The following is a 17757-nucleotide window of genomic DNA, read 5'->3' on the forward strand; positions in this document are numbered from 1 at the left end:
GATTAACCCTTTAGAGAAACAACATCCTGCACCATATAAACACACCCTGTGTGTAGCACAGTCACGCTGAGTGCGTGGGGATGGTGAACTTCAGGTTGGAGCACAGGAAGTTCCACATCAACATGGGGAAGAACTTCTTCATGGGGAGGGTGACAGAGCCCAGGGACAGGCTGCCCAGGGGTTGTGGAGTCTCCTTTCTGGAGAGATTCCAGCCCTGTCTGGACGCCGACCTGTGTGACCTGTCCTAGGGACCCTGCTTTGGCAGGGGGGTTGGACCTGATGAGCTCTGGAGGTCCCTTCCAACCCCTGTGATTCTGTGAACTGTGAATTTAAACAAACCCAAACAGAATCACAGAATCACAAAGCTGGAAAAGACCTTTAAGACCATCAAGTCCAACCAAGACATACAAAAAGTGGCCAGTTCTAATTATTATTATTTGTTGCTACTCAGACTGTTCAATTTTTTTTTTTTCCAATTCAGGCATTAAGTAGCTCAAAGGTATTTAAAAGAAAAGAAAATCACAAAAAAAACCCACCCAGAAGAGCCTGTGGTGGTTTGGCCCTGGCTGGAGCCTCAAGTTGTGCCAGTGGAGGTTTAGGTTGGACATTAGGAAACATTTCTTCATCAAAAGGGTTGTCAGTCACTGGAACAGGTTGCCCAGGGAAGTGGTGGAGTCACCATCCCTGAAGGCATTTAAAAGACGAATGAAGCTTTGGGGCAGGGTTTAGTGGTGGTTAACAGTTGGACTCATGATCTTAAGGGTCTCCTCCACCACAATTCTATGAAATGGAATGTCTTTCTCCTGTCAGCACACGGCAGGGATGAGATGAAGACGCTACCTTCCCTCCAGCAGCACCCCTTCTAGCCCAGCATGTTGTCCACACAACCCAATCCGTTCCAGTCCTTAAAACCTAAATCCCAGGCATTCCTTACCAGAAAGATCCATTCTGTCAAAGTAATTTGATTTTCCCTCTCCTTCCCAGTTACATGAGAGCTGGTCTGAAGATCACACACAGAATCACACAGAATCACAAGGTTGGAAAAGACCTTTAAGATCATCAAGTCCTGTGCTAAACCATATCCCTGAGCACCTCATCTACCCTTTTCTTAAACACATCCTGGATTGGTGACTCAACCCCCCTCCCTGGGCAGCCTGTTCCAGGCCCTGACAACTCTTTCAGGAAAAAACTTTTCCCTCACATCTGATCTGACCCTGCCCTGGCACAGCTTGAGCCCATTTCCCCTTGTCCCATCTCCTGTCCCCTGGCTGAAGAGACCATCACCCACCTCTCTACAACCTCCCTTCAGGTAGTTGTAGGTGGTGATAAGGTCTCCCCTCAGCCTTCTCTTCTCCAGACTAAACATCCCCAGCTCCCTCAGCCACAGTTCTTCATCCAGTACTTAGAAGGGAGAAAAGAGCTTACATAGCTTAATTTGGCCACTGTGATCATCTTGATCGGTTTTACCATGGCCTGTGAGATATGTGAGGTTTTAAGGTTTGAAATTCTGGAATAATGGGAAACCTGGGAAAATCCCAGCTTGCTTTCCAAAACAAAGGTAACTTCTAGATCTCATAACAGGAGAGTGGAGAAAAAAATATGAATCATTTAAAAACGCTTTAAAAAAGAACCTTAAAAAGCATAAAAGAAAATCACCCCTCTTTAAAGACTTTATAGACTTTAATTCAGTTTTATGATTATTTGGGGCTGGACTCAGGAGATGAGCAACTGGTGATGATGGTATCGCACCTTGCACTGGAGGAGGAGGTGAGTCACCTCAGGAGGAGGTGAATCATCTGCTGCATCCCAGGTAATACCTTGGCTGGTAGGGAAAGGGGAAGCCTTGCATTAAGGTTATGGAGTGACTTGTCTGAATAAAAACATGTAAAAGAATGCTTGAGAAGGACAGCTTGAACAGTGAGAACACAGAGGTTAAACCACTCACAAATAGATTTCTGTGGTGGTTTGGCCCTGGCTGGAGGCCAGACACCCACCAAAGCTGCTCTATCACTCCCCTTTTCAGCTGGACAGGGGAGAAAATATATATTGAGAGGCTCAGGAGTGGAGATAAGGACAGAGAGAGATCATTCCACAATCAGCATCATGGGCAGAACAGACTCAGCACAGAATAAAGGAAAGAAAACTCTCTAATTGATGGCACTGCCCTGCACCCCCAGTGACACCAGAGTCGGGTGATGAGAAGTGTGACCAGATCTTAAAGCACCTCCTCCCACCCCTCCCTTCTCAGCAGACTGCACTTCAGTCAGGATTTCCCTCCCTTCTTCCCCCCATTGTGGCACAGGGAGGGGCAGGGACTGGGGGAACAGGGGTTTCAGTCAGTTCCTCATGACACGTTCCTCTTAGTTGGGGGAGTTCATTCCTCACCCCCTTCCCTGGCTGCACCGTGGGGTCCCACCCATGGCAGACAGTCCTCCAGGAACTTCTCCCACATGAGTCCTTTCCCACAGGACTTCAGCTCTTCTCCAGCTGCCCCAGCATGGGTCACTGCTATGGGTGCAGTCATCAATCACAGAATGTCTCCCAGTCTCTCAGGCCCAGATGCTTCAGCCTGGTCCCCCACGGGGTCACAAGCCCCCCAGCAAACCTGCTCCTGAGCAGATCTCTCACAGCTCCTCACATCTTCTCACTCCCTTCTCTGGGGGCAAAAAGCAGCTGCTTGCAGGTTATTGTCCTAAATGTGATTCCTAGAGGCTCTGTGACCATCACTGATGGGCTCTTGGTCAGCAACAACTGTGGCCTTGATCCAGCTGGTGTTTGCTCTGTGGGGCCTGCAGAGAGCTTCTGGCTGCTCCTTGCAGAAGCCACCCCTGCAGCCCCCTCCTCCACCAGAACCCAACCACGCAAAACTACAACAATTTTCTTGGACAAAAGAATCTCTAGCGTACAGATACTGTGCTGGCATCTTGATTTCCTGCAGATATATCCTTATCCAACATCAGTATTTCACCAGATCTTTTGTGCCAAAACTTGCTTCTGCATCCCAAAGCCTGAATGTGAACAGAAAGTGAAAGTTTCACAACTTGCTTCTGCAGACCTCTGTGTGATGAGATCGACAGGGCTGCTTCTGAGTGATACCCACGTGTCACGGGGTATCTGCGTCCTACAGAACAACGGTGGGCCAAGCAGAAAGATGCCTGGTGGGTATCAAGCAGGGAAGAAATGTAGAACATAGAGTCACAGAATCATAGAATGGTCTGAGTTGGAAGGGACCCCAAGGATCACAGAGTTCCAACCCCCTGCCACAGGCAGGGCTACCAGCCTCCAGGCCTGGAGCTACACAAGGTTGCCCAGGGCCCCATCCAACCTGGCCTTGAGCACCACCAGGAACAGGGCATCCACCACCTCTCTGGGCAGCCTGTTCCAGCAACAAACATGAGAACATGCTCGTGCTCATACAAATCCTGGAAGTCAGGGAGCCAGGGTGAGAAGTGATTTCTATTTTGGTCCCTCAGTCTTTCTCCAAAGAGCCCTCAGCAAACGATGCCTGTGCTCAAAAATACCATTTGACCTAGAAACCTGCCTTCTAGGCTAAAGCTTATCTGACCATGGCACTACGGCAATCCTGCTATGACTGATCCAAATGAACTGACGTGCCTCGTTTTTAGAACATCACATCTCAAGCACGCTTCAGCCTATAAAACTGAAAAGAAGAGCACAAAGCATCAGGAAAGCAATTTGGAAAGTCTGATTGAACAGGGAGAGGGGAAAAAAAGAGAAAAAGTTTAAAAAATAAAAGAAAATCCCTGTCCTGAGGCAGAGAGAATGGGCTTTGTTGTCTGAACATGCTGTTTGCTAGAAAAAACGCAGTGCATGCAAACTGACTTTTGCAGCTCCTGCAATTATTGCCCAGCTGCCCTAAATTACTGCCCTAGGCTGAGGGAGGTGGGCTTGTTCAGCCTAGAGAAGAGAAGGCTGCGGGGGGACCTCATTGCAGCCTTCCAGTCCCTGAAGGGAGCAGAGAAACAGGAGGGGAATCAGCTTTTTAGAAGGGTAGATAATGGCAGGACAAGGGGGATGGATTAAAGCTGAAGCAAGGAAGGTTTAGATTAGATATTAGAGGAAGTTCTTTACAGAGAGTGGTGAGGGGCTGGAACAGGCTGCCCAGAGAGGTGCTGGATGCCCTGTCCCTGGGGGTGTTCAAGGCCAGGTTGGATGGGGCCCTGGGCAACCTTGTGTAGCTCCAGGCCTGGAGGTTGTTGGCCCTGCCTGTGGCAGGGGGTTGGAGCTCTATGATCCTTGGGGTTCCTTCCAACCCAGACTATTCTATGATTCTATGATCAGAAGGTGTTTTCTGATGGCAGGTTCATCCTATGATCATTTGAGACAAGGCAAAGGCAGAGGTTGTCTTTAGTGAAGGAAAATCATCTGTTCAGTGCTCTGGCAGGGGGGGAAAGAGGAAAAAACAAAGGCAAAGATACAGATTTGTTTCAAGAGAGGAATTGTTTTCACATGAGAATTAGGGAACTCAGTTTCCTTCCATTTATAGTGCTGGAAGAATTTAACTGAGCCACATCTTGTAAATCCCAGTGATGTGACCGAGTCCCTTCTAAGGAAGTTTCCTGATGATTTTCCTTGGCTCGTCCATTTTAACCAGACCCCAGTGTATCCAACTCTTGGGTCAGAAATTACATTCAAAGCATTTTACCCACCATGGGGAGAGTCAGTCTGGCCAGCTCTGCAGATGTTGGCCAGTAACACTGAAACTCAGTCAGATAAATGCCATAGGTACAGCAGGAAATGCAGTGGGAGGTTGGGACTGTGAAAGGTGGAGAGTCAGTAGATGGGCTCATGTCTTTAGGAACCCTTACTATGAGATGAGAGTTCAGTTCAGTGTTAGAAGGAGGGATGCTTTTGTGTATCATAGAATCATAGGATCACAGAACGGTTTGGGTTGGAAGGAATCATAGGATCATAGGGGTTGGAAGGGACCTCCAGAGCTCATCAGGTCCAACCCCCCTGCCAAAGCAGGGTCCCTAGGACAGGTCACACAGGTTGGCGTCCAGCTGGGTCTGGAATCTCTCCAGAGAAGGAGACTCCACACCCCTTGGGCAGCCTGTCCCAGGGCTCTGTCACCCTCACTGTGAAGAAGTTCTTCCCCGTGTTGGTGTGGAACTCCCTGTGCTTCAACTTGAGGCCATCGCCCCTTGTCCTGTCAAATATGCCAGTCCAACTGATGGTATATCAGCAATTATTAGCCTACCCCTAAAACAAGAACAAACCTACAGTGTTCTAGCATTTCAAGTAGGGAGCTAGAGTAAACAGCTAGTATTTTTATTTATATTTTGGGAGCTACAATTCAGAGTCTACAGTAAATATCAGGCCATTTTATTTATATGTTTACATTCAATTTTATCTTTAGACTCCTGCCTTATCATCAGACAAACTCTTCCTATGCAGAGGCATAAATAAGATTCTCACAAGCTCACGCTGGCAGGTTTATGTATCTCTGTCCACCGAGATCTTTCAGCATCCAACTAAGTGAGGCCAAAGCCTCTGAACTCCCAGCACAAATATTTTGTGGTTGTTGCAGAAAAGAGATATTGTCATTCCCATACAGATCGATGCCGTATCCGGCTCTGGCAGTGATCAGTGTTGAATCTTTCAGCAGACAGTATAAATCCTCCCTCTCCAACCTCTGCTGTCCATAAGTGCACAGCCACGCACTTCATTGTTCGATCCAGGAAAAGAGTAACTTCCTGACCTTAGCTGATGATAATTGCATATAGCTTTATTTATATCAACAGTAACATTGATCTTGATGGTTATTACTAATGCTGTTACCAGGAGGCACTGCATATTTTATTAATATTCCTCTCTAAGCTCCCCATGCCAGTCAAGGCTTTCTGGCAATCCTTCGGTCCCCAGCCGATTCCTCCTATAGAAACCTCCTACTTCTTCACAGAAACTCCCTGCATGAACCCATCCCTCTCCCTCAGTTGTCTAAACCTTGCAGAAAAGCCAGGAAATTTACACCTGAAGCTTAACTGGTCCACAAGCCAACGCTGACATCTTAGCAAGTGGAGGGGACAGCGTGGTGCTCCCAGGATAAGGCCTGGGGCCTCTGTTGTTTCTGTAACTGGCAGATCATAGAATCCCTCATCCCAGTGATTCTGCCCATACCCACAAGCCAGAATTTCCCAGCATCCTCTTTTGTTACCAGATTCTTCATTCTTCCCCAGTCTCAGGGGCAGGTAACTGTCCCCTTTTGCCTGCTCAGAGGGTTACTCATCTCACCACAACCATGGCTCTGCCAAGCACTCAGTAGTTTTTTTCCGATCGGCACTGTTCTTGCTTACATTGTCATTCTGCTTTGGAGCTTCAGCTGCAGATTCGCAGCTTTAACACCAGAACAAAGTGCTGCATCAATTAGTTTGACCTCCTAGGTCGTGGGGGACCACTACATTTCACCCAGGTTCTTTTGCATTGTGGCTTGAATTCTGTATCTTTAAAGCACTGCCTGGATTTAGATGTAGCTGGGATGGCTTTGGGTACAGACAGTTTGGTTTGCACAGGATGTACAGGTTCAGGAACAGCAGTGCATACAGATGGAGTGGTTGTTGTTCTGGGGCCAGTCTGGGTCTAGAAGTGATGCAGCTGTCTTGAAACTTGAGCTTGGACTAGTAAAGCTTTGCCAGAGCTCAGCTGGTTCTGCCTGGAACTAGCTGAACCATCTCTGCACCATACATCACACTGCTGGGCCCGGTAACTCAGGAGTGCTACACAAATTCCTTTCTACGCAAAGTCGGGACCTGGAACAGGATTGCCAGGGAGGTGGTTGGAAAAGAATGTCTCCAGGTTGAGTCACCTTCCCTGGATGTGTTTAAAAAAAGGCTAGATGAGGTACTTAGGGATATGGTTTAGCATAGGACGGGAGCTGTTGGATTCAATGATCTTAAAGGTCTTTTCCAACCTTGTAATTCTGTGATTCTAGCTCAGCACAGCAAATCTCCTCCAATGAATCTCTGCTGGTGGCAAACTGGTCTGCGGAGTTCCTTTGATGTCTCTGCTCCATGGTCCCCAACACAGGCCCTGCCCTGAACCTCTGTTTACATTTGCACAGCAGCTGAATTAACAAACCCTCCTGCAACCCACAGCGCTGGCAGCTGCGATGCAGAAACATCCAAACAAGCTCCAAATTACCTGAGCTGACTCAGCTTCAAGCATTTCACACATGCTCTTCCCAGTGAGAACATTGAGCTGGGTCTATACATCTATAACCTGAAGTTAAAAAGGTAGGCTAAACTTTATAGAGAAGAAGAAAAGGAAAAAAAAAATAGGAGGAAGGTGTCATCCTGCCATTTCCCCTTCAAAAAGCTGTTAATTATCAGTTTGGATCAGAGCGATTCTGGGGACGTTGCATTTCATACCAAGCTTCTCACAGGGTGGGTTACCTGCCTTCAGCACCCCACGTGATGTTTTCCCTTTTCCCCCACGTGTTCAGTACCAGTTTTTATTTCTAATCCCTACCTCAGTGTCACTTCTGCAGAAGGGTAAGCTTTTAGGCAAAATTGCCTTATTTCTTTTCCTGACATAAGACCGATACAGGCTGTCAAAGTACCTAGCAAAAGACCTTTGTTGTCATCCATTCCAAGAGCTCATAATTTAATACAAGACAGGAGACAACAGGCGCAGAGAAACAGATGGGAGATTGCAGGAACACGGTAACACAGTCTAATTTTATTGTGAGGATAAAAACCTCCCTTGTGTTGCTGCTGCACAGCGTGGCCTGCTTGTTGGTTTCCACACAGGAAAACAGAGAGTGTTGCATTAACCCTTTCCCATGGCACTGAGTTTCACTGGTTAATAACATGTTGTATAAAATATTTCTTTTAATTTTCTTTTTACCTATTTAAGTATTATTGAATGGGTAAATCGAGTCTGATATGAAATAGGCTTCATCCCTTGGACAAAGAATAGTTTTTATTACCAGCAAGACTTGGTTTTCTTGCAATTGCCTGAAGTTCTAATCCCCTGAAGGAAATGGGAAGAAAAACTAATTGCATTGGGGTTTGGATCAGGCCAAATGTGATCTTGAGACTTACACAATACACAGACCCACACATCAGACACCTGGTATTTATTGGTTAAGGAAATAGAAATTCATCTCTACATGAATGAAGAGCAAAATGAAGAAATGTTTGTAAAATTCTATGGGGAGAAATCAGATCCTAATGAAAGGCAGCAAAGAAGCAGTGTGGTAGATGGGAGAGGGAGGTCAGTCTGGAGCAGTCTGAAGCAGCAGGAAGAATTACAAGGAAAAATACACTGAACGATGTTCCTGCTTCTGAAATCACTCAGCTGCGGGTTTCTCGACGGCGTTGGCTTCTGAACGCTTCCTGGCCGAGGTGTCAGCACTGCTGGGATGTACCCTGCATCAGCCAGAGAGCACGAAGCTGATTGTTCATTCAGGGAGAGCAGCCAGAGAAGCAGACCTCACGTCTCCCAAACCTGACCTGGCTCTCAGCAACTGGCTGACTTCATCTCAAATCTCAGCAAGCTGCTGGTGATAATCTCCATCCTTTGTGTCCATTTAAAGGCCCACACACTAGTTAAGCTGAAACACGGGTGTCGGGGCCTACAGAAGCTGGACATAGGGGATATACCCTGCCCCATTAAGCAGTCTGCCACATAATGGGTTGATGTCCATCATGCTGGGACAGCTGTTAACAAACTCCCTTTGCTGCCCAGATGGCTCCATATCCTGGTACTTGGGGAGGTTAACTTGAGGAGGCCTTGGGGTTAACCTTGGGGTTATCCTGGGGAGGCCTGTCCAGAACCAGGACACTCCACCTACTTCATGCCAGGGACGGAAACACCCCAAAAGCTTTATGGCAGGATAGAGGAAGCTCAGTAATCCATTAGGAAGTGTGTTAATGGCTCAGGTATTAATTGGGCTGCAGTTCACAGGAAATCACTGGGGAAAGGGAAGCGTGGATGGAGAGAGGCATGGGGAGTGTTTGCATGTGTGTTATATCCCTGTAACCTGCCCAAGGATACCTGTGTCCCCACATCAATGCTCCTTTTCAGCAAAAGCAAGTCCTCAGACAAAGGTTTTTGCTTAAGACATGAATTTCAGCTATGAGACAGCTGTGTAAGCATACAAAAAGTTTGTCAGGGAGCAGAAGAGGGAAATTTATTGGAGCTGGCTCAGCACATGGGTGGCTATAATCTGGTTTTATTTTGCTTCTGCACCCTGTCTCTATGAAGTTATTAATGACATTGTCAGTATGTTAATAGCAGTAAATATAACTTATCTGTATTTGTGCACGGTCTGTGAAAGACTGATTTGAAAAGATGCTCCTTTCCATGTCTATGGGCAGGCTTGCTGGACAGCTCATGCGCAGGATGTCGGGCGGCTGAAGGGATTGTTTCTCCAGCAACCTTCCCAGGCTCTTTGAGTAGCTCTTCGTGCATGGTGCCAAAGGGGAAAGTAACCGTCTTACTTCCCAAACCCCCCAGATCTCCTGCTGTACTCACAACATTCTCCACTCTATGCCATTTTGGTTCCTGCTTTACAGAGTCCTCCAAGAGAGGAACCATTAACTACTCCTCAGGCTCTATGAAAACTCTTCAATGACTTGGCATTCAACATGTGGGAGAACATCAGGTGCCAGTGACATGCTGTGGGTTTTGATCAGCACCCAGAGCCGACAGATTTTACCAGTCATTACTTACCCCCAAGCTATTTACTTCCCTTCCACACACTGAACTCCACTCTCAAATGCTGACACAGGTATTTTATTAATTAAGCACCTTTGCACTGTTCAGGTTTGTTTAACAGACAGTTGTCAGCCTTTCACTTCTGACATCTTTGCTCAGCAGTGAAACTTTTCATAGCTAAACCATTTTTTCAGTTATTCTGGTCCACAATATTTCTTCTTCAGAAAAAATACTGAAGAAATGGTTTTGCATGGCTGAATGACTGAAGTAAACACTTCAAGTGCTCGCCTGTTCTTCAGTAACACAGTACGTAAAACTCAGCTGTAGTATTTTTATGTAATATATTTATGTCCAGTTCTGGGCTCCTTGGTATAAAAAAGACAGGGATCTCCTGGAGATAGTCCAGAGGAGGCTACAGAGATGATTACGGGCCTGGAGCATCTCCCTTGTGAGGAAAGGCTGAGGGAGCTGGGGCTGTTCAGCCTGGAGAGAAGAAGACTGAGAGGAGATCTGATTGATGTTTATCAATATCTGAAGTGTGGGACACAGGGGGAAATGGGCAGCCTCTTCTCAGTGTCTGTGGGGACAGGACAAGGGGCGATGGCTGCAAGTTGGAGCACAGGAAGTTCGGCACCAATATGTGGAAGAACTTTTACACAGTGAGGGTGACAGAGCCCTGGGACAGGCTGCCCAGGGGGTGTGGAGTCTCCTTCTCTGGAGATATTCCAGACCCATCTGGATGCTGACCTGTGTGACCTGTCCTAGGGACCCTGCTTTGTCAGGGGGGTTGGACCTGATGATCTCTGGAGGTCCCTTCCAACCCCTACGATTCTGTGATTCTGTGATTTTCTGTCTCTTTCACCCACCTTCTCCCAGTATTCAAAACTTGAGTGACCCTCATGAACAGCTCGTCACTTCATAGCCTGGTGCCAACACTTTGCACCCGTTCTCACCAGATGAGAATCTGTGTGGAGCAGCTCCAGACTGAGATCTCACAGAATCACAGAATCCTAGCACATGTTGCACAGATAGGTGTCCAACCTGGCCTTGAACACTTCCACCTCAGAAAAAAATGCAACTTTCAGTTAAGTATTTTCAGGATGAATTCTTAGGCATGAAATATAACATAAAGAAATCACTGAAGTTGGTTTTATGTAGAATAAACTTGGGTGTGCTGATCTTGGTAGGTGAGAAAGTTGTTTATAGGATTGGCACATCGCCGGGAAAATTTCAGCCTATAAAAGGGAGTGTTTCATAGATTTACAGCTCATCAAAAACTAGTTTTACACAGAAGAAATTATTCATAACTATAATGCTTTGCCATGCCATCTGTAATCCCCCTCAAACAGCCTACCCAGTAGTCACTGAGATCAATGGGGACTTGGCCACAGGACCTGGCCAAAACAACCCAGACAGAAAAGCAGGAAAAGTCTTTGTTGGTAACTGATTGTTTCATGTTTCCAAAGACTGGACCCCCTTTTTGACTTGGAAACTCTTTCTTTTGGGTATGTCTTTCTTCCAGCAAGCTGCATCTTTACCAGTTCTAGGGCCAGAGATGATCTTAAGGGCCTTTCACTCTTAAGAGTCTTTCACTTCTTTGCTCATCTGCCTTTAGCAAGTTCATAATTTGCAAACAGAAAAGCAAGACTGCAGGTAAAAGAGGGAAAAAAAACCCCATAAAACCTCAATATGTGATAGTTATTGTTTGGGAAGCTCAAGGAGATGCATTGTGAAATTTTGAAAGGCAAGTAATACCCTTCTATTTTATAAGACCATTTCACAGATAAATAATTTAGGGCCAGACTGTGCTACATTCTTTTCATGTTTTGCAGTGGTTTACCATGCAAATATCCCCAAAGGACCAGTAAAGCTATGTGACAACTTTGGAGAGAGGGTTCCTTAGGGACGACCATGTGTTATTAAATGTAATAAAGAATGATGGAATTCAGCTGTTAATTAATCAATAGTTTCTTAAGCCATATCTATATTAATCTGTCCAGTATTATTATGTATCATTCAGTAAAAAATTTAATGAGATGCTTGAATAGAATCATAGAATCATAGAATGTGTAAGGTTGGAAGGGACCTTTAAAGGCCATCTAGTCCAACCCCCCTGCAGTGAGCAGGGACATCTTCACTAGGTCAGGTTGCTCAGAGCCCCATCAAGCCTGACCTTGAATATCTCAGGGGATGGGGCCTCCACTATGTTTCCAGGCAACCTGTTCCAGTGATCCACCACACTCCTATTGAAGAACTTTTTCCTAATATCCAATCTAAATCTCCCCTTTTCTAATTTAAAAACACCACCCAATGGTTTTACCAATGGAATACCATAGTGACAGCAGCCATTAAAGCTGTAGATAAATTACATCTAAAACAATCCCACGTCGCTGCATTCCTAAGTTCTAAAATGCCCTCTGATTTCAGTGTTGCTACTCTTTATTCTCAGCACATTTCTTTTTTAATCTAAGACCTCTGAATTTGTTCTCAGAGAAGGACGTAACCACAGATACCGCTGCCAGGTAAAATTACAGAGTTCTGGTTTGTACAACTTCTGGAAAACATTCAGAAAGGTTTTGCTTCTCGAGTGTCAAGGACTTACTAAGACCGTCCTCACAGCTGAAAAAGATGCAAAACTTCATTCTGGAAGTAATGTAAGACTTTTTTTTTCTTTTTTTCCCCTTGTTTTCTTTTTTTTTTGTCTTTTTTTTCTTTTCTTTTTTTTGCACAAAGCAGTGAGGCTGAGGTTTAGCTGGAGACTGCGTAAGGGCTGCAGGGTTGGCACAGCGTAGGCAGGGTGTTTTCCATTGCAGAGGTGCTGCCTTCCTCCGCCTTCCCATAAAACCAATCTTTGTACAGACAAGAACAAAGTTACTCTTCTAGGAGTAATTATATACATTAAATTAATAGTAAGCGGCTACACAAAAAGCTGTTTGAAGCTGCTGGACATCCTTGGTAACTTTGCCTGAAGGATATAGTAGGCGGAGGATTTATACATTAAATACTCCTTCCTCTGATGCTTCAATAGCTGAAGTTACAGTTTCCACACTCAGGGATGGTCCTGCATCCCACACTTGGGAAAGATAACCTCTGGCCTCCTGTAATAAGTGAAATTACTTCAGTTTGAATTTTCTTGGGCTCCTAAGCCACGGCTGGCTAGGCTTACAGATGGCTGAGCCTGAGCATGGCCTTGTTTTCACACTGAAGAACCAGAACCATCCTGCCACAAGCCCCGACCAACACATTGTGGCGAATATTTTCCCATACAAAATGTACTGAGGAGCTTGCAAAAAATAACTATTTTCCCTTCAGAAGAAGATGCTTCTGCCAAGCTGCTCAGGCTTCTCACAGGCCTTGACCAGGCCTGGGGCATCGCTCAGTTCCAAGGACTGAGAAGAGACCTCATCACTCTCTTCAACTACCTGCTAGGTGGTTGCAGAGATGTCAGTGTCGGTCTCTCGGGTGACAGGACGGGAGGGAATGGCCTGAAATTGCACCACAGGAGATTTAGGTTAGAGATCAGGAAGAATTTTACCCAACCGGTTGTCAGGCATTGGAACAGGCTGCCCAGGGAGGTGGTGGAGTCACCATCCCTGGAGGTATTTAAAAGGCGCGTAGATGAATTGCTTGAGTCAGGGTTAGACTGTGTTTGGACTCGATAATCTAAAGGGTCTCTTCCAACCCAGGCGGTTCTATGATTCTAAGACAAGAGGAAAGCTTTTAAATAAATTCTATGATTCCATGACAGGGCAGTCAGTGAGTGGGAGGGGTGGGGTGTGCCCCTCTACGGGGGCTCTCTATGTTATTCTATAAACACTTTCCTCCTCCTCTTGCCTGTCCACCCCGGCCACAGCAAGGGAACAAGGGAGGTTTGTCCCGGAGCGCGGACACCTCGCTTCTCCCCCGCCACAGCCCAGCCTCCCCTCACGGAGCCCCGCGGGCGGCGGGAAAGCGCGACGAAGGCGGGGCGCGGCGAAAGAGGCGAGGCCGCGGGGGAGGCGGCGCCGGGGCGGGGCGAGGAGGACGGACGGGCCATTGAGTCCGTCGGTTAATGGCGCTCGGAGCTGTCGGCTCCGACGGCGCCTCCTGGCGGGAGGTGGGAGGGGGGGCGAGGCGCGGCGAGCGGACAAAGCGCCGGAGCTGCCAGGTAAGGCCGCGGCTGCTGCTCCGGGGTGGGGTATGGGGAGGGCGGGCAGCGCTGACGGGGTTCGCCCCTTCCCCCCCCCCCCCCCCCCCGTTTTCCCTCCCCCGTATCGGCTGTTTGCGAGAGGAGCGATTCCTCCTCACTGTGATTTTTATTCTCCCCCCACCGGCCTCTTCCCGCGGCCCTCAGGCAGCCGCACCCCTCCGCCGGGGGCTGAGGGGCGGGGAAGGGGTTGCTCGAGTTTCTGGCGGCGCCGCGGCGGTGTAACCGTACCCGCGGTGGGAAGGGAGGAAGAGAAGGAAGGAAGGGAGGGAGGGAGGGAGGGGAGAGGGGCGGGCGGCCGGGAGGAGCTCGGCGGGGTGAGGGGCGGGAGCCGGCTGAGCGCGGCTGCTCCCCGGGGCGCCTCTTCTTTGTGTCCAGGTGGCGAGGAGGAGGGCGGCCCCGCGGCCATGGGGGTGCAGGACCGGCCCCAGTGCTTCTTCGAGATCGAGATCAACCGGGAACCGGGTAAGGCTTTGCCTCTCTGGCACAACCGTTCGTCTCCACTGTTTCCTTTGGGTTTGTTGGGTTTATATTGTTTTTTACCACGTTTTTTGGGCTTTTTTTGCCTTAATAATCGACGTTAGCCGTCGATGCGGCTATTTCTGAGTTAGTTTTTAGTAACTTGCGGTGCTTGCTGTGGGCTTGGAGGCTTCTTTCCGTTCTCTTGCGATGGGTTTTTATTTGCACGCCCACGGGGGAAGAGGCTCGGGGAGGCGAATGAACACCCTTCCGAAGGGAAAGAGCGTTCTGTGTTGCGGGTGCCGTGTGGTTCTGGTGATGCTTTCGCAGCTCTATCAACCCTGGGAGTCTGAGGGGGCTGGAGAAGGTGCTCCTGGTTCTAAGCATACAGTAATTAAAACTGGAAAGAGACCTCAGGAGGTCATCTTAAATCGTTACTCCAGCCCTCCAAATGAGGCTTCTGAGCCCAAGTGAAGAACCGACCATACAAACATACAGCTGCCCTGTTTAAAAAAAACCCCAATAAATTAAATTAAATCCCTCTCTTAACTTGCGTTTTCCCCTCTGGGAAGTGTAATCACCCATAAGTGGTAGGCAGTGAGTTTTAATCCTGAAATAGCTGCTCGATTCCCCCTTCTGTTTCTCCTTGCTCTGTGGAAATGGTTGTGCGGGTTTCCTTGCCCGTCTTTTTGAAGGCGAATTTATTGACGTGTGGAGGGGTTGGCCCGCACATACTGGGTGCCTTACAGCTGCCATTATTCGCCTCTCAGAAAAAAATGAACAAATGTGGTGGCTTCGTTATGCTTTCACTTTCATTTTCTGCCTCAGTGTTTCTCTGAAAGCCTTTGAAATAAGAGGTTAGACCTCTGCGTCTCCCAAATTTCGGTTGGATCCAAAAATAACTGTAACCCGTCAGGCTTGCTTCATATTTTCATCAAAACTTCAAAGGAAAAATGCAGTTCTGCCTTCAGTGACCTGAGGATTTCATATCTATAAATCTGTTGCTATTGTCGCCCCTATTCCGGTGGTTAACAGTGCCTTTTCAGAGTACTTTTTATGAAGAGAAAAACGTTATTCTAAGTGGAGCTTTAAGGCTTTCTATTGCTTCCAATTCAGATTTCATTAGGGAATGAGACTACTAAAAATGTCTTGGGTTGAGTAGGTTTCCAGTTCAGGGATAGTAATTTGGTGGGATTAGTTTATAGCAAAGACAATTTGGTCTTCATTTTATTTGCTTTAAATCTTTGCTAGGGTTTTTTTTGTTCTGCTTCTCCATCTGAAGAATTCTCCCTGTGCTGTTTTCTTCTTGTTCTCTGCTCCCGTTTCATAATACCTCTTGTTGCCTGCCCTGTCCCCTCCTCAGCCTTGTGCAGTGTATCACGGGTGAGACTGAATTACCTTGTCTTCCCTCACATCTACTTGGGTTTGATGACTTACAGCGGTGTCAGAGAAGAATTGCAGCATTAGTGTTCATGGTGGTGCAGAGCTTTCCTTACCTGGAGTACACACAGGGTACTTTGGCTCCGTTTCTGGCTGCCTGAGCTTATTTTCTTTCAAGTAACAGGAATCTCAGAAACTTATATCAAATTCAGAGCCCGGCTGTTCTTACCACACCTGGCTAATGACTTGTGATGGTTTTTTTTGGGGGAAAAAGTGCCAGTTGGCAAAATGTTGGAATGAGGACTTGGTGTAACGTGGTTATACCACTTTATTCCAGTGCCTCTTTGTTAGGTCACTGTCCAACTGTGCCTTGGGATTTACAGTTATATTAAAAAAGCTTAAACGTTGCTCTTCTAGCTGTAAGGTGACCTTCAAAAGCTGAATCAAGTGTGAATGATAAAACAGTGGTTCCAGCTGATGTGAAACACTAATTCAGATGTATTCTCCTGCTGATACTTAGTCAGGTTTTCATTTTACCTTTTAAACTGCCAGCAGAGTTCTGAATTACCATTTTGCCTGCTTGACTTTAATGCAGTAAGCCGATCTGCTTGTTCCTTTGTATTAGATGTAGAGAGAAAGAATTGGGTAAAGAAACATTCCTGCAACACCATTGCCCCCACCCTGTCTAAGCTGAAGAGCTGAACAAACATCACCCCACAAAACTCAGAGAATAAAGAAGACATCCCTTTCTCAGTACTGGAGACAGCTCTTCACTTGCAGGACACAAAACTCTGTCACTTTCAACAGTGTAGGTTGCTCAGAGTCCAAAAATCATTTCCCCTGCCATGCAGCTGCCAACTCTTAGCTTTCCCCTTACAGACTTTCCTCACCCAGTGTTTGCCAAGGTACCTGTAGCAGTGGAAAAAAACAGGGCAGTGCACAGACCAGGTGAGAGAGAGCAGAAGAAGGTGAGACGTGCAGATGTGAGAGGGGAGGGCACTCCACAGAGTTTGAATTAGTTTTACTCTTTAACCTGATCCTTCAGAAAGTGCAGCAGTGATTATTGTAGCTTTGGTTTGTTCTTTTAGGAGCTTTATTACAGCTTTTGTGTCCTTATTTTAATTTTAGCTACAGAATCTTGGAATAAAACTTGATGCCTGCCTGCGTGTGCCTTTTGCAGCAGGGCAAACTTTGAAGGCTTTGTGCTTTTTCAGTCTTAAAGCAGCTTTTAAGAAGTTGCTTGTTAAGCATTTTTTTATGAATGTGCATTGTGGTTCATAATTTTTAAAGAGCAAACAGAATAAATTGGGGGTAAATATTTATTTTGATAACTAGCACAGGCAGCATCTCTCCCTCCTTTTGGGTCCCACCACCAATGGTTTTGGATGCACACAGCATGCACGTAGGAGTAAACTACTTAAGAGTTTGGGGCGACAGCAGATGCCTATTTAAATAATTCTGGGTTTACTCAGTTATGCAAAATCAGACTTCCAGGTACTGTGATCATTAGAACAGATGTCTCACTAGGATGTCACAGACATCCTCTGCTGATCAAGCAGTTCGTGTGGCCATCTAAGATGCTTTTTCACACATCTCGTGCCCCCCTGACTTGCTTTATCCATCATAAAGTATGTTGTTTAGTCATGTTTGCCTTGTGTCATTCTTCACAGAAGAATTTTCCTCCTTCTAATGTTTGCTTTAAAAAAAAAAAACATTTTTTCCCTGTCTTCTGTTACTGTTTGACCCCTTCCTCCCTTTTTCATTCCACTTACATTAATTTCCTTCCTGGGGTACACCCCTTCCCTGATCAGTCAGGCTGTTCTTTCATTACTACATGTAGTCACTTTTTGCCTAAAGTTTAGTGTATTTGGGGATTTCAGCTGCTATGAATTTATGTGAAATAAGCTCCACTGCAAAAGTTGTAGTGCTGTGCCTGCATTAGTAGAACCAGGGATGCTTTACAGGGGGTTTTGTTACCCTCCTGGAGACAGAAGCTGTTCTTGGCTGGCTTCCTGGTAACTTTTAGCCATTTAAAGGCAAAAAAAAAGGTG

The sequence above is a fragment of the Gallinula chloropus genome (assembly GCF_964237585.1).
Source record: "Gallinula chloropus genome assembly, chromosome: 2".
Taxonomy (NCBI): Eukaryota; Metazoa; Chordata; class Aves; order Gruiformes; family Rallidae; genus Gallinula; species Gallinula chloropus.